The 15,021-nt window shown below is 35.9% G+C and overlaps 1 long non-coding RNA gene across 1 annotated transcript; it reads left to right on the forward strand.

Moving 5' to 3' along the window:
• The first annotated feature begins 5,183 nt into the window (after nucleotides 1-5,183).
• On the forward strand, nucleotides 5,184-6,104 carry LOC123505652. The gene is made up of 2 exons (XR_006675224.1): nucleotides 5,184-5,622; nucleotides 5,715-6,104. It is a non-coding gene; the product is annotated as an uncharacterized LOC123505652 (long non-coding RNA).
• The last annotated feature ends 8,917 nt before the right edge of the window (nucleotides 6,105-15,021 follow it).

Consider the following 15,021-nt stretch of genomic DNA (forward strand, 5'->3'; position numbering starts at 1 on the left):
GAAGTTCGCCTACATTCAGCCTGTTCCTAAAAGGGTGACCGTTCTAACCCCTCAAACTACCGTCCTATAGCTTTAATCTCTTGCTTGTCTAAAGTTTTTAATCTATCCTGAATAGGAAGATTCTCAAACATCTGTCACTTCACAATCTTCTGTCTGATCGCCAGTATGGCTTCCGTCAAGGTCGCTCTACTGGTGATCTTCTGGCTTTCCTTACTGAGTCTTGGTCATCCTCTTTTAGAGATTTCGGTGAAACTTTTGCTGTTGCGTTAGACATATCAAAAGCTTTTGATAGAGTCTGGCATAAAGCTTTGATTTCAAAACTGCCCTCCTACGGCTTCTATCCTTCTCTCTGCAACTTTATCTCAAGTTTCCTTTCCGACCGCTCTATTGCTGCTGTGGTAGACGGCTACTGTTCTTCTCCTAAACCTATTAATAGTGGTGTTCCTCAGGGTTCTGTCCTGTCACCCACTCTCTTTCTATTATTCATTAATGACCTTCTTAACCAAACTTCTTGCCCTATCCACTCCTACGCTGATGATACCACCTACATCTTTCCACGTTCTTTCAGAGACGTCCAACCCTTCAGGAAAGTCAACAGATCACGCAGGGACGCCACGGAACGCCTGACTTCCGATCTTTCTAAGATTTCCGATTGGGGCAGAGAAAATCTAGTAGTTTTCAATGCCTCAAAACTCAATTCCTCCATCTATCAACTCGACACAACCTTCCAGACAACTATCCCTCTTCTTCAATGACACTCAACTGTCTCCCTCTTCCACAATGAATATCCTCGGTCTGTCCTTTGCTCATAATCTTAACTGGAAACTTCACATCTCATCTCTTGCTAAAACAGCTTCTATGAAGTTAGGTGTTCTGAGGCGTCTCCGCCAGTTTTTCTCACCCTCCAACTGCTTACTCTGTATAAGGGCCTTATCCGTCCCTGTATGGAGTACTCTTCGCATGTTTGGGGGTTCCAGTCACACAGTTTTGCTTGATAAGGTGGAATCAAAAGCTCTTCGTATCATCAACTCCCTCCTCTGACTAACTGTCTTCAGTCTCTTTCTCACCGCCGAAATGTTGCATCCCTTTCTATCTTTTATCGCTATTTTCATGGTAACTGTTCTACTGATCTTGCTAACTGCATGCCTCCCCTCCTCCTGCGGCCACGCTGCACAAGGCTTTCTTCTTCCTCTCATCCCTATTCTGTCCAACTCTCTAAAGCAAGAGTTAACCAGTACTCTCAATCATTCATCCCTTTCACTGGTAAACTCTGGAACTCCCTCCCTGCATCTGTATTTCTGAATTCCTACCACTTGTCTTCTTTTAAGAGGGAGGTATCGAGGCATTTGCTCCAGAATTTTGGCTGACGCTTTTGCACTTTTTGGAGAGCCAGCACTCAAGTGGACCTTTTCTTTAATCCTTTCTTTTTTTGCCCTTGGCTGGCCCTCTTCCCTACGTAAAAAAAAAAAAAAACCCATATATATATATATATATATATATATATATATATATATATATATATATATATATATATATATATATATATATATATATATAGAGAGAGAGAGAGAGAGAGAGAGAGAGAGAGAGAGAGAGAGAAAGAGAGAGAAGTGGAGGTGAAGGAGATATGATGGAGAGGGGAGTGGAGGGGGGAGAGGATGAAGTCACGGCTATGATACACGTCAGAGGCAGCTATAACTAATGACAGCTGCCATTAAAAACTGATGGCAGATGTCACTTTTATAAGAGAGGAATGCCGCTTGGAAGACTGAAGAGAGTAAAGGAGTGCATATGTGACAGAGGTCTAGCAGAAGGCTATAAAAGTGTTGTGCTTCAACATTCAGAAAGGGAACAATATAGATGTGGAGATTCTTCCGTCGATGCAACCAGCATTCCCATTGTGGAGCGCTCATGGAGGAAGGGAGACTTCGGAGATAGATTAATATATATATATATATATATATATATCGTTAAAAATACAGAAAATCATAAATACATTTTACTTTTACTTAAATTTTTGTTTATATATGTATATATATATATATATATATATATATATATATATATATATATATATATATATATATATATATATATATATATATATATATATATATATATATATATATATATATATATATATATATATATATATATATATATATATATATATATATATATATATATATATATATATATATATATATATATATATATATATATATATATATATATATATATATATATATATATATATAAATGCAATATGCTTTAGAGAGTTTTTTTTTATGAAGTAAATTGACTAAATAAATATACGAAATCAATGTTATACAATAAAACTATATTTGATGTTAAGTTCAACGAGGAAGATTGATAGTCAAGAAGAAAGTAAACCTGAGCAGCATGCAAAAGCAATAATTCTTTTCATTTTTACCTGATAAAGAGCAAGCAGAGGAGGAGGAGAGAAAGACAGAAGAAGAAGAAGAAGAAGAAGAAGAAGAAGAAGAAGAAGAAGAAGAAGAAGAAGAAGAAGAAGAAGAAGAAAAAGAAAAAGAAAAAGAAGAAGAAGAAGAAGAAGAATTAGAAGGAGAAGAAGAAGATGATGATGATGATGATGATAATAATTCAGGAAAAAACATTAGAAGCAATGAAGTGAAACAAGCAAGAATTATTGTTTGAGTCCTTAATTGTGCATCTTTTTCGAGGTGATGAAGTCCGGCAGCGCTCCAGATGATCGATAGGATGATCACAGTACCAAGCTGCTTTCGAGGAAGGTTAGGCAAGAAAGACTAGAAACAAGAGACACATCTTAGAATTCCATGAATGGTACTATAGTAACCAAAAGAGACATGAGATTGATGTGTTGCTCTCATTGTTCTCCATTGCATAAAAATATGGCTATAGTATACTGAACCTATATAAATGGTGATGAGTGAAAATTTCGACTGGAATATTCACTGAAGTAAGAAAATCTGGAAGGATGGGATAAGTAAAAGTGTAGCTAAGTGCACAAGTATATATTGTAGGTCTAGGATAGGGAAAGGAGGGCAGACTCAGAAGAATTACTATAGTAGCAATGAAATTCATCAAATTTGTGAAAGATATGATAAATAATTCAAATCTCTGTGCCGAAACCGGCAAAAAATAAGAAGAATGATAGAGTCTTGCAACAAATTCTCGCATTTACTCGTATATGTGAAACACTGGCCTTAGTGGCGCAGCCGTCATTAGTGAAGTGAGGATGAAGATATTCTATAGAATATCTTACGTGAAATACGTACTTACCTTACCAAGTTACTGTTGCAAATACAAAAGATGGTAATGGTATCAGTATTACTATTGAAATTGATGGTTAAGGAAGACGAAACAAGTGATGATGTGGTGAATTTTGCGAGCAGGCTTTGACTGGGGCGTCTATGAAACAGGTAAAATAAAAGACAAACGATGGAATCTTAAAATCAATTAGAACACACACACACACACACACACACACACACACACACAGGGACGGTTTTTGCTATGGGCAATGTGGGCGAATGCCCAGGGCGCAATCTATTTGGGGGCGCCACCACACACACACACACACACACACAAACCAAAAAAAAAAAAACACCAGCTTTCTGCAATAATACTTTTAATATCCACGTCAAGTTAGAGGAGTGATCACTGAGGCACCCCTTCTATATTTATTCTTGTGTTTGTAGCCTTGTACGTTGGGAGGCTTCAGCGGTGGGTTTGGGTTTGGGTTTGGTGGGGGGGAAGCGTCCAATGGAGGGTTCGACCAGGGCGTAAAAGTAGCCAGGACCGCCTCTGCACACACACCAGTGTAGCATACAGGGCAGACGTCCACACGTAGGTTGAAATCCCACCACGTACAAGTATTGCCTTGATACTTTGCCATTTGTCGAGTGGTTTAAAGTTACCTACATGTCACCATGGTATCCAGTTCTAGGTTGTTACATCAAAGATGCGCTTGGGTGGTGATATGGGCCCTAGCAGGGGTACCACTATAAATAAAATTGCCTGCGCCATTAATGGGTGGAAGCTTAACAGTGCTTCCAATATTCTTCAAGTTACCTACAGGCGCTATAGACCAGAACATAAAACGCAGACACACACACACAGTTACATAAAAAAAGTATAAAAAAAAGTCCTACATCCTTTCCATGCTATTGCTATATCATTCGTCAGCTCTCTCACTCATCTCTTTCACAATTGTCCCCAAAAACATTCCCAAATGCACACTAATACAATCTGTTTGTTTTCATACAATTTCATGAATTTCAAAATCCTTTAGAGCAAACGAACAAAAGAAAATAAGTTAAGCTACAAGAAACCATCAATAGACCGACACTTAAGCTTCGGTTCCTGTATTATGAAACATTCTTCTTCTTTTTTTCCTTAATGACTCCACATTCCTGACATAATTGTATATCAAACGGATCCATATTTGTACAATGCGGATTTAAAAAGCGGGTCGAGCGGAGCCTGTTGAAGCTTTCTTCTGAGAGCTCGGTTTGCTGAAGGACTTACAGCATGAGAGTATTGACACGATTTACTTCCGGAGTTGAAACGCAGTGGTGGAAAAGGGGAAGGTGGGCAAGAGTAATCTCCTCGGCCATCAGTATTCAAGCATTTATGTATAACCACTCGTAGTTTCTCTCTTTCCTTTTATTTATGCCACATTCTTTGCATGAGTGTATTAGGTGCAGAAAATATGAATCATCGTCAGCATCATGACCACCACCATTATCATTATTATTATTATTATTATTATTGTTATCATAATCATTGTTACTGGTTTTGCACACACACACACACACACACACACACACACACACACACACATATATATATATATATATATCCTTACTATTTTTGTCACTTTTTTATTTTTCCATGTACAATATGATTGTCATTCATTTATGTATTTATCTATTATTTATTATTTCTTTTAATCATTCAAAATGAAATTTTATTTCACTTTAGTTACACTTCCATCGTTTTCTCCGGCTAATCTCACTCTGACACCGTGCTTACTCTTGCAGTTTGGCTAGAGATCAACTTTATTTTAGATTAACAATTACTTTGTTACTAATTAATGAATGTTCTGATATTATATAATGCGGGAACATGCGAATACAAGATCTTCAGCCAGCACATGTTTCTCTTCAAAACTCCCACCACCATCGGAATATTTGCGTTCCCTACCCTGGGATAAGCGGGAAGGGAGAACCGGAGAGGCTTATCACATTGATGCAGCGTGTCAATGAGGGGGAAGCAGTGATCCGACCCCCACACAGCGTGCAGATTACTCCACCCACTCAACTAGGCCTTCATTTCATCTGGACCACGTATGAAAATATGTATTACTCATTATGACATTTAAAGAGTGTAAAATAAAAACAAAGAATGACGACCCAAGACTTCAAGCTAAAGATGATGTGGATAAGCAAGAAACGAGTATATTCTCGTTCCTCATAAGCTCATGGAGAATATATACTATCTGGTGATCATCCTACACTGCCTCTGCAACACACCTTGCAGCATGGCTAGATAAAAGGCCGCTGGAGCCCGAATAGCCACACTCGTCTCCGGACTTGACCATCCAACATGAACTTGGTAAGCAACTGAGAGTAGACTACCTGAGCAGCGTCCATTGCTTGAACACGTCCCCTTCTTTGATTATTGTGTCTAACTTCTTTATTTTTCAGCTGAGTATATTGCTGTTGGTCGCGGCGGCGGTGGCTAGTGTAATGGCCCAGCAGAAGCCAACTATTTTGCTGGAGAACCCATCTAACCGGCAGAATCCAATGTGGGTGCAGCCTCCACGTTTCCACTACCGCGGTTTCAACCGCCCTCAAATGGCTGCTCGTTGGCCGTGACTGTCCACACACTTCTGCAGAAATCTGGTCATGACGAACTGCTGGGCCCTTGATAAGCCAACCTTCACTCGATATATGACAAAATAAGTAACATGGTTGAAGAAGATACATGATAGATACACTTCCAAATTACTCAGTGAAACTTATCTAGTATACCGCAATGTTTCCACTTCCACTGAATTCACCTTTTGTAATATCAAGAAATATATACTATATTCAGAGAGTATTTTCTTTTCCCTATCCATAATTTCAGAGCATACAATGCAATGGTCTTACTGCAATACAATTTTTACTGAAATACAGTTGAATATACAACTTACATACACTGTTCACCTTAAGGATTTTTCAGTCTTATAATACAGTATATAGCTTGGTTCATCTCAGATCACTCAATACTCTCTCTGACCTGAATCATTTAACCATCCATTTTAACTGACATTATATATATATATATATATATATATATATATATATATATATATATATATATATATATATATATATATATATATACCATAGTATATACACATTGTATGAGTATGTCTACTACGTCCTCTGCTCCAATATGGGGATGCAACATACTACTAGGATGGTGAGTGATCAATCCCTTCTCTACTGCCAATATAGGTAGTCAGTCAGCACAGACAAGACTCTTTAGTCTACATCCAGAATGTGATTGCGCTATGTGCAAAAGATTACTTTTTAAATATCTTTATTATTATCTGTGAAAAAAAGCTAAATGTTTTAATCCTTATGTAGACAGACAGTAATAGTTCTAAAATATATACAACAAGTATAGCTTAAATCTATAAAAGAATCAGTAAGAGTCATGTTAAATTGAACTGTTTATTACAGTAAAGTAAAAAGAATTTACCATCAAGATTAAAGTTCAATTTTCCATAAATGTTCATATTTATCATATTCCTAAGAGATTCACAATAACTGGCAATATCACATGTAGTCAGCAAAGGTTTTCATATAATTTCATCAAATAATTATCCTACATTTCCATATTTCATATTCAAAGTACGGTATAATATAAACAGTAGACACAAGTCACTGTTGTTTTTCAGGAACAAAAAGTTTGCCCAAATATATGATGCAAGTGAGACACTTGTCAGTTGGTATGAGACTCCTACTGCATATAACTGTTCATAGTGATTATTACACTATAACATTCCCATTGGTCAATGTATTTATTTTCAACATATAGAGTAAGTTCACTGAGAGAGAGAGAGAGAGAGAGAGAGAGAGAGAGAGAGAGAGAGAGAGAGAGAGAGAGAGAGAGAGAGAGAGAGAGATATATATATATATATATATATATATATATATATATATATATATATATATATATATATATATATATATATATATATATATATATATATATATATATATATATATATATATATATATATATATATATATATATATATATATATAAGGCATACTTAATTCCACTTTTCCAAAAAAAATATGAGAAACAAAGGATTTTTGTTAGGGATTGTCAAATGTACTTTGTAAGTGTCTTGATACATACTTCTCTCTTGCAAGTCCAAATAATTGGAAATTGAAAAACATAATTAGAAAGTGAGTTCAAAGTTTACCAATGAAATGGATGAAAGATGATACTGTAGTTAACTTTTGTATCAGTGAAGTGACAGACAAATGAAGTGAGATGGTGGAAAGTAAAGCTCCATTATGTTATGGGAAGGGAAATAAGCTTGTACTAGTCGGTATTTTTAGGAAAAGATTGACCAAAAAAATAATAAGGAAGCAAAACAAGGAATGCAATACTGTGGTGCATGAAACCTAGATCTATGACCGTCATTCCATATACATGTATCGATATCCATGCCCCTTTATTATATGTATTATCATGTTCTTCACAGTATGCCCCTATGATGTTTTACTTTTATAACTCTTCCTATGTATAATGGAACAACCATAGTATATAAATTAGACTAATGTATGTTATCAAAAACAATGGTTGAGCATCCAGGTAGATAAAATTATTTTCTTGTGAAGTGCCTCAAGTAGGCAAAGAATGGAAAAGGAAAATAATGTATGATAGCAGTGATATTTCAAGAAAAGGAATGAAACGTAGAGTGGTTGAATGGTATGAAATGAGATAATGAAGATATGCACAAAATGCATGGGATAAGTTCATGAGATGGGATGACACAGTATAGAAGTATATACTTGTAATAGATAAATAGAATGATTATGAGATGCAAAGATAAGAACAAATGAAGACTTCTGTCATGGCCATTTCCTAGATAAAGATATAGGTACATGTGATACATGTGATAGCTACATAAAATTATACACTATCACACTATTTTAGGTAAAAAATTTCAAAATTTGTACATACAGAATTCACTGATGATCACTTATTTCAAGGACTCCTTTGAGGTTTCCAGGGATTGGTATCAGATAAGTTAATATCCACATGAATAGACTTAAAGGTCTGACAATTTCATGTTAGGTATTTTAACAACCTATACTGTCTGAGGTGTCTAGAATGCAGTGTTCTGATGGTAAATAAGAGAGTAAATCACATAACAAAATCAGTAATAAAGAACTTCTGTATTATCCAACATCTAAACTAGATACATAGGTAAACTCAAAAGCATATGAAGAATGTATATGCAAGAATCTCATTATAAAATGATAATGAAAGTTAGCACTAAAAATTAGTGCAGAAAAATATTAAAATGATTAAGATGCTGTTTAAATAGCTTTGACATCACCTAAAGTTGCAGAACTGTTGCACACATATCTGTAAGTTGATCATTACTAATCCAGTTTCATCAGTAACCTAGCACTAATTTCAACTAGCGTACTTTCAAATTTTCCAGGTAACTGCATCAGACTGCTGCCGTTACTGTTTGTTGGATAGATGACACGATGTATTCAATGTTTTTAACAGAGTTTAGAAAAAAGGATGAAGCAACCAGGTTAACAGTGAAATAGAAACTATATCAGAATAACAGAAGCCAGGAGTGGATATCCTACGAAGCATTACAAAGTGATACAGTTCATAAGAAGCTACTTGTTGAATAAACAGCTGGTATCACATTAAAACATAGGGAAGCCATTTCAATTTGCTTTTCTCTATGTATTATTAAACCAGCTCAGTTTTTGCTTCAGCCATGGCACTAGCAAAGGTAATGCTTCTCATTATGTTAAGTGCAAACACTGTATGTTACCCATACAAGATAAGGTTAAAATTCTGAAAAAAAAAAAAAAAAAAAAAAAAAAAAAAAATGTGTGAAGCTTGTGTGAATCATAGATTGTCTTCAACAGTTTATGATATAAGGGAACGAAAGGAGAGATATACTAGCTCAGTTTCTTTGCAAACAAATAATTGACACTATTGATAGTATTGGTATGTGCCAGAAATTAAGTACATGTATATATTAGTACTGGTATCAGCAGAAAGCATTGTACCAGTAGTCTTAAATTAATCAAACTGCACTGATTTACAGTATGGTATATTCTAAAGGTAGGATATGAAGTGGTGTTGGGATAAGTCAGTATGTTCTAACCTCACCTCTCTGTAATCTGGCACCCTAAAGGTCTCAATGAATCCAGATTAGTAATGGGTGACCTGCATAAAGGATTTGAAACATGTATAATCAATAGGTAACAAATGTTGAAAGAACTTCCTCCTGACTGGTTCAGTCTAAAATGGCAAGACTACTTTCAACCTCTAAGATTTACTGATAGACCCAGAGGAGACCTACCAGTGTCAGTATATCTACCTTAATCAGTATTAGTCTCATGTGGTTACATTGAGAAAAGGGACTTAAAGGAATCCACAGAGCCTAATTCCATGAGAATGTATATCATGGGAGGTAAATCTCCATCTTACTGTTTTTACCTTAAAGGAAAAGGGTGACATCTAGGTCACTTATATTCTAAGAGTATCATTCATATAATTAAATTTTCTAGTTTCACACACACCAAATGCTCACATTATTGCAACAAATTTCTTATATGGGAAAAAATGTATAACTGGTATTTACACTGATCTGCAATATGCAAAAATAATATTTGACACTCATCATTAAGCAGCTGGGTGCTAAATCAAACAACTCTCCTAACTTTTCACACACACACACACACACACACACACACACACACACACACACACTAAAAATGTCTTAAAGCTAAAACAACAGGGGCTCTAGCCTTTGCAACTGATAGAAAATAACGACATCTGATATTCTGCCTTGATAAAGTACAATATGTACAGCATATAGTAAGAGTGTAATATGCAAGTGTATAACACCAGTCTACAGTATATAGATCTTGCCAGCAGGTGGAGGATTGGTGGTAGAGTGCAAGAGATGGGGAGGGTGTTCATATTTGGCATATATATCATTTGCATATCAATTCTACATAATATGACTGATGCACTTAGTACTTTTGTAACATTGCTGGACTTGAAAATTTAAACAATCATTATACATGACTTACTATACAGTGTACATTTGTCTACCTGAACTACTCTGAATCATAAGAGCATGTGAAAATCTGACAGCAAATCAGCTAAGCTGCACTCAGGCTCACTGCTAGTAGACAGATGCTGAAACCTGACTACTCCCCTACACTTGAGAAATGGTAAGATACTGGTTTGTTGGTGTGCTGCATATTGTTTACTGATGAAAGACATGAAATCTTGTGTGGAGGGGCAAATTTATTCAGAACATAATGAGCCACCATCTCTAATGTTGAAGTGGATGTGAAATTTTGACAGGTACACTAAAGCCATAAGAGCATGAGTTATCATGATTTTGATATACACTATATGGCACAAAGTGCAAGACAGCCTGTGACTGATTATGTGAAGGAACATGCTGGCATGCTACATCATGCCTTGGGTGTCAAGTTTATTCCCTTTAAGTCAGGATGTTTGGGAACTGGACTGATTTTTTCATTAACCACAAGAAAAATCAAAATAATATATTTTGCATGAATATCTTCTAGCTGTTACCAATTATTGGAAATTCTAATAAAATTTATTTTGCCTTGACAGTGTCTTACAATACATACATACACAAGTATGCACCCACCCTCCCACTCAACTACACACACAGACAGACAGACAGACACACACACACACACACACACACACACACACACACACACACACACACACACACACACACACACACACACACACACACACAAGACGGACGCGCGGACTGACGTTCCTCGCGATCAGCTGATCTCACTACTTGATGTTGTGTTTACAGAGGCCTGGGTTACTTATGTGGCAATAGTTTCCAGGAATTACATTGTAAGGCAGCATGAGTAAGAAAGAGTTTACACCTAAATGCAGGTATGAGACTAGGGAAGGATTGCAAGAAGAGGATGAATATGTTGATGAGGGAGAGGGGAGATTCGGAGGTTTTGATGAGGCAAGCACTACCCTCCACTGGAGAGTTTTAGCACTGGAAAGAAATTAGATAAATGGATAAGGGAGAGTATGGGAAGTAAAGAGAACTAAGAACAGGAAAAAGAGTTTCTGAACTTGAAAGAAAGGCTAAAAAGAGTGGAAGAAAATGAAGCAAAGCTAAGAGTAGAAAATGAGGAACTGAAAAAAGAACTAGCCAAATATAAGAAACAGATGGATGAAGGACTCAGTAAAGTAGAGAAAGAAAAAGAGGACCTGAAAGATCTAGTAAACAAAGAAGGGGAAAGAGTACAGGACATGATTAAGAAAGAAGTACAGGCATGGAGAGTACAAGATAAGAAAGACAAGGATAATTTTCAGGTGATTCAGGAACAACTAAAAGAAAGAGATGAGAATATGGCAAACAAAATGATAATAGTCCTTAAGGAAAAAGAAAATCTAGCAAGGGAAATTGCAGAAAAGAAGAAGAGTGTAATCATATTTGGACTGAGAAAAAAAACCCGTAAAATATAGACCAAGAAGGCAAAAAAGAGGAAATGAAATCAGTCAAAGACCAACTAAAAAATCTAAACGACAAAGATAGGAAGAACTTAGAAAAGGAAGTAGAAGAAATACATAGAATGGGACCTTATCAAGAAGGAACAACGAGACCAATTAAGATACTATTAAAATCACAAGCAGCAACAGAAAAAATATTATATAGAACAACTAAACTCAGAGAAACAGAAGGTTGCAATATATATATATATATATATATATATATATATATATATATATATATATATATATATATATATATATATATATATAAAGAAAATAGAAATGAGGAAGAAAGGAAGAGATACAACGAACTGGCGGCAGCAGCAAGGGAAAAAAAAATAATGAAAGGTCAGAGGAGGAGAAAAAGGCATTTTTTTTGGAGAATTCTAGGGGACAGGCTAAGGAAATGGTATATAAAATAGAAGGAAGAGGAAAAAGTGGAGCAAGTTTAACTAGAAAGTGATAAGGGCAAGAGACTAAAGATGTATACGAACATAGACGGGTTCTATCAAGTAAATTAGAATTAAGAGATTACATAAAGAAAGAAGAACCAGATATTGTATGCCTGGCTGAAACAAAACTAAATGAGGCAATCAAAATAGACATGGATAATAGATATAATGTATGGAGGAGAGACAGAGTGGGTAAAGGAGGACGAGGAGTTATGATAATGTTAAGGAAAGAGATGGTGGTAAACCAAGTGGAATATGGGGAAGGAAAAGCAGAAGTACTGTATATTAAGATGCAGATTAATAAAATAGAGTTAACAACAATCATTGGAACATATGTGCCACCAAAAACAAATTCATGGACCACTCAAGAATATAAAGACATGATTGATGACACAATAAGGAGTCTAATGAGAGTCATTAAAGAAAGGAGAAAAGTGATATTAGTAGGAGATTTCAACTGTAAAGAAGTGGACTGGGAAAATTATGAAAGTGGTATGGGGAAGAAGCCTGGGAGAAAGATTCCTGAACCTAATGATAGATAATATGATGGACCAAAGAGTAAAGGAAAACACAAGATTCAGAGGAAACGATGAGCGAGATTGGACCTAGTTTTTACAAGGGTATACAAATGAACGATGATGTAAGATATAAGTGCCCATTGGGAAAGAGTGACCATGTAATATTAGAAATGGATATAGAAGAGGGAAAGGAAGATAGAGACGATCATACAAAGGAGACCGATTAAATTACAGAAAGGCTGATATTGAGAATCTCAAGAACTATTTCAAATACATTAACTGGGAGGAGATGGAAAACTCAGAGGGTGCAAGAGAAATATAACTTATTTTTGGAAATATACAAAACAGGAGTCAGGGAATATGTCCCAAAATATAGACCTAAAGATAAAGGAAAGAAAGATTGGTTTAACGCAAGGTGTGCCAGGGCAAAGGAGAAAAGAGATGGAGTATGGAAAAGGTGGAGGAGAAATAGAAATCCAGTAAATAAGGAAAACTTCAAGGCAGTGAGAAATGAATATGCTGAGGTGAGGAATGAAGAGGAAAGGAACTATGAAAAGGACATTGTCGAAAAATGTAAGGAGCAACCAAAATTGTTCTACAGATTCATAGATGGGAAAATAAGGCAAAGAGAAACAATAGAAAGGTTAAAAGGAGAGAACGGGATAGTGGAAGACCCAAAAAGTATGGCAGAACTATTAAATAGTAAATTTCAGGAGGTCTTTACTAAGGAATCCAAATTTGAAAGGCCACAGGGTAATAGAGAGAGACCGTCTATATGAAAGAGATTAAAGTAACCAAGCTTGAAATAAAAGAGTTAATGAAGGAATTGGATGAAGAGAAGGCAATGGGGCCGGATGAAGTCTCAGGCAGAATACTGAAAGAATGTAGGGAAGAACTAGCAAGTCCTATATACAACATCATAAAATGCTCAATAGAAAATGGAACAGTACCAGTAGAATGGAAAAGAGCTGAGGTGGTTCCCATATATAAGAGCGGAAGGAAGGAAGAACCTTTAAATTACAGACCGGTATCACTAACTAGTGTAATATGCAAGATGTGTGAAAGAATAATAAAGAAACAATGGATCGAGTTCCTTGAAGACAACAAATTATTATCAAATAGCCAATTTGGTTTTAGAAAAGGTCGGTCGTGTGTAACAAATTTATTGAGTTTCTACTCTAGAATAGTTGATAGAGTACAAGAGAGAGAGAAAGAGGGATGGGTTGACTGTATTTATTTAGATTTAAAAAAAGTCTTTGATAAAGTGCTACATACAAGATTACTGTGGAAGTTAGAGAAGAAGGGTGGCTTAAAAGGAAGCACATTGAGATGGATGGAAAATTATTTGAGGGGGAGAGAAATAAGAACGGTAGTTAAAGATATGAAGTCCTAGTGGAGAGCAGTAAAAGTAGAGTGCAACAGGGGTCAGTATAGGTGCCAATACTTTTTCTCATATACATAAACGACATGCCTGAAGGAGTGAACAGCTACACAAATCTGTTTGCAGACGATGTGAAACTGTGCAGAGTTAAAAGGCAAAAAGAGGATTGTGAAATACTGCAGGAAGACCTAAATAAGATCTGGGAAAGAAGTAAAAAGTGGGAGATGGAATTCAATGTGGACAAAAGCCATATCATGGAAATAGGAAAGAGTGAAAGACGACTCATGGGAATCTATAAGATGGGAGATGGAGCAGAACTTGAGAAAGTAAAAAAAGGAAAAGGACTTAGGAGTGACAATGGAAGATAACAATCAACCGGTAAGCCATATTGATAGAATTTTCAGAGAGACATATAATTTGCTAAGGAATATTGGAGTAGCATTTCACTACATGGACAAAGAAATGATGAAGAAATTGATAAGTACTATAATAAGACCCAGATTGGAATATGCAGGAGTAGTGTGTACCTTCCATAAAAAGAATCACATAAGGAAGTTGGAGAGACTACAAAAAATGGCTACAAGAATGGTTCTGGAATTTGAAGGGATGACATAAATGAGGAGAGACTAAAGGATATGGATCTACCAATCCTGGAACAGAGAAGGGAGAGAGGGGGATCTGATACAGGTTTATAAATTGATCAACGGAATGGACCAAATGGATAATGAGAAACTGATCCTGAGAGAAGAATATGACATTCGAAGCACAAGATTGCACAGTAAAAAGCTGAGGAAGACAAGATGTCTGAGATGTTAAAAAA

Source organism: Portunus trituberculatus, chromosome 18 (assembly GCF_017591435.1).
Source record: "Portunus trituberculatus isolate SZX2019 chromosome 18, ASM1759143v1, whole genome shotgun sequence".
Lineage (NCBI taxonomy): Eukaryota > Metazoa > Arthropoda > Malacostraca > Decapoda > Portunidae > Portunus > Portunus trituberculatus.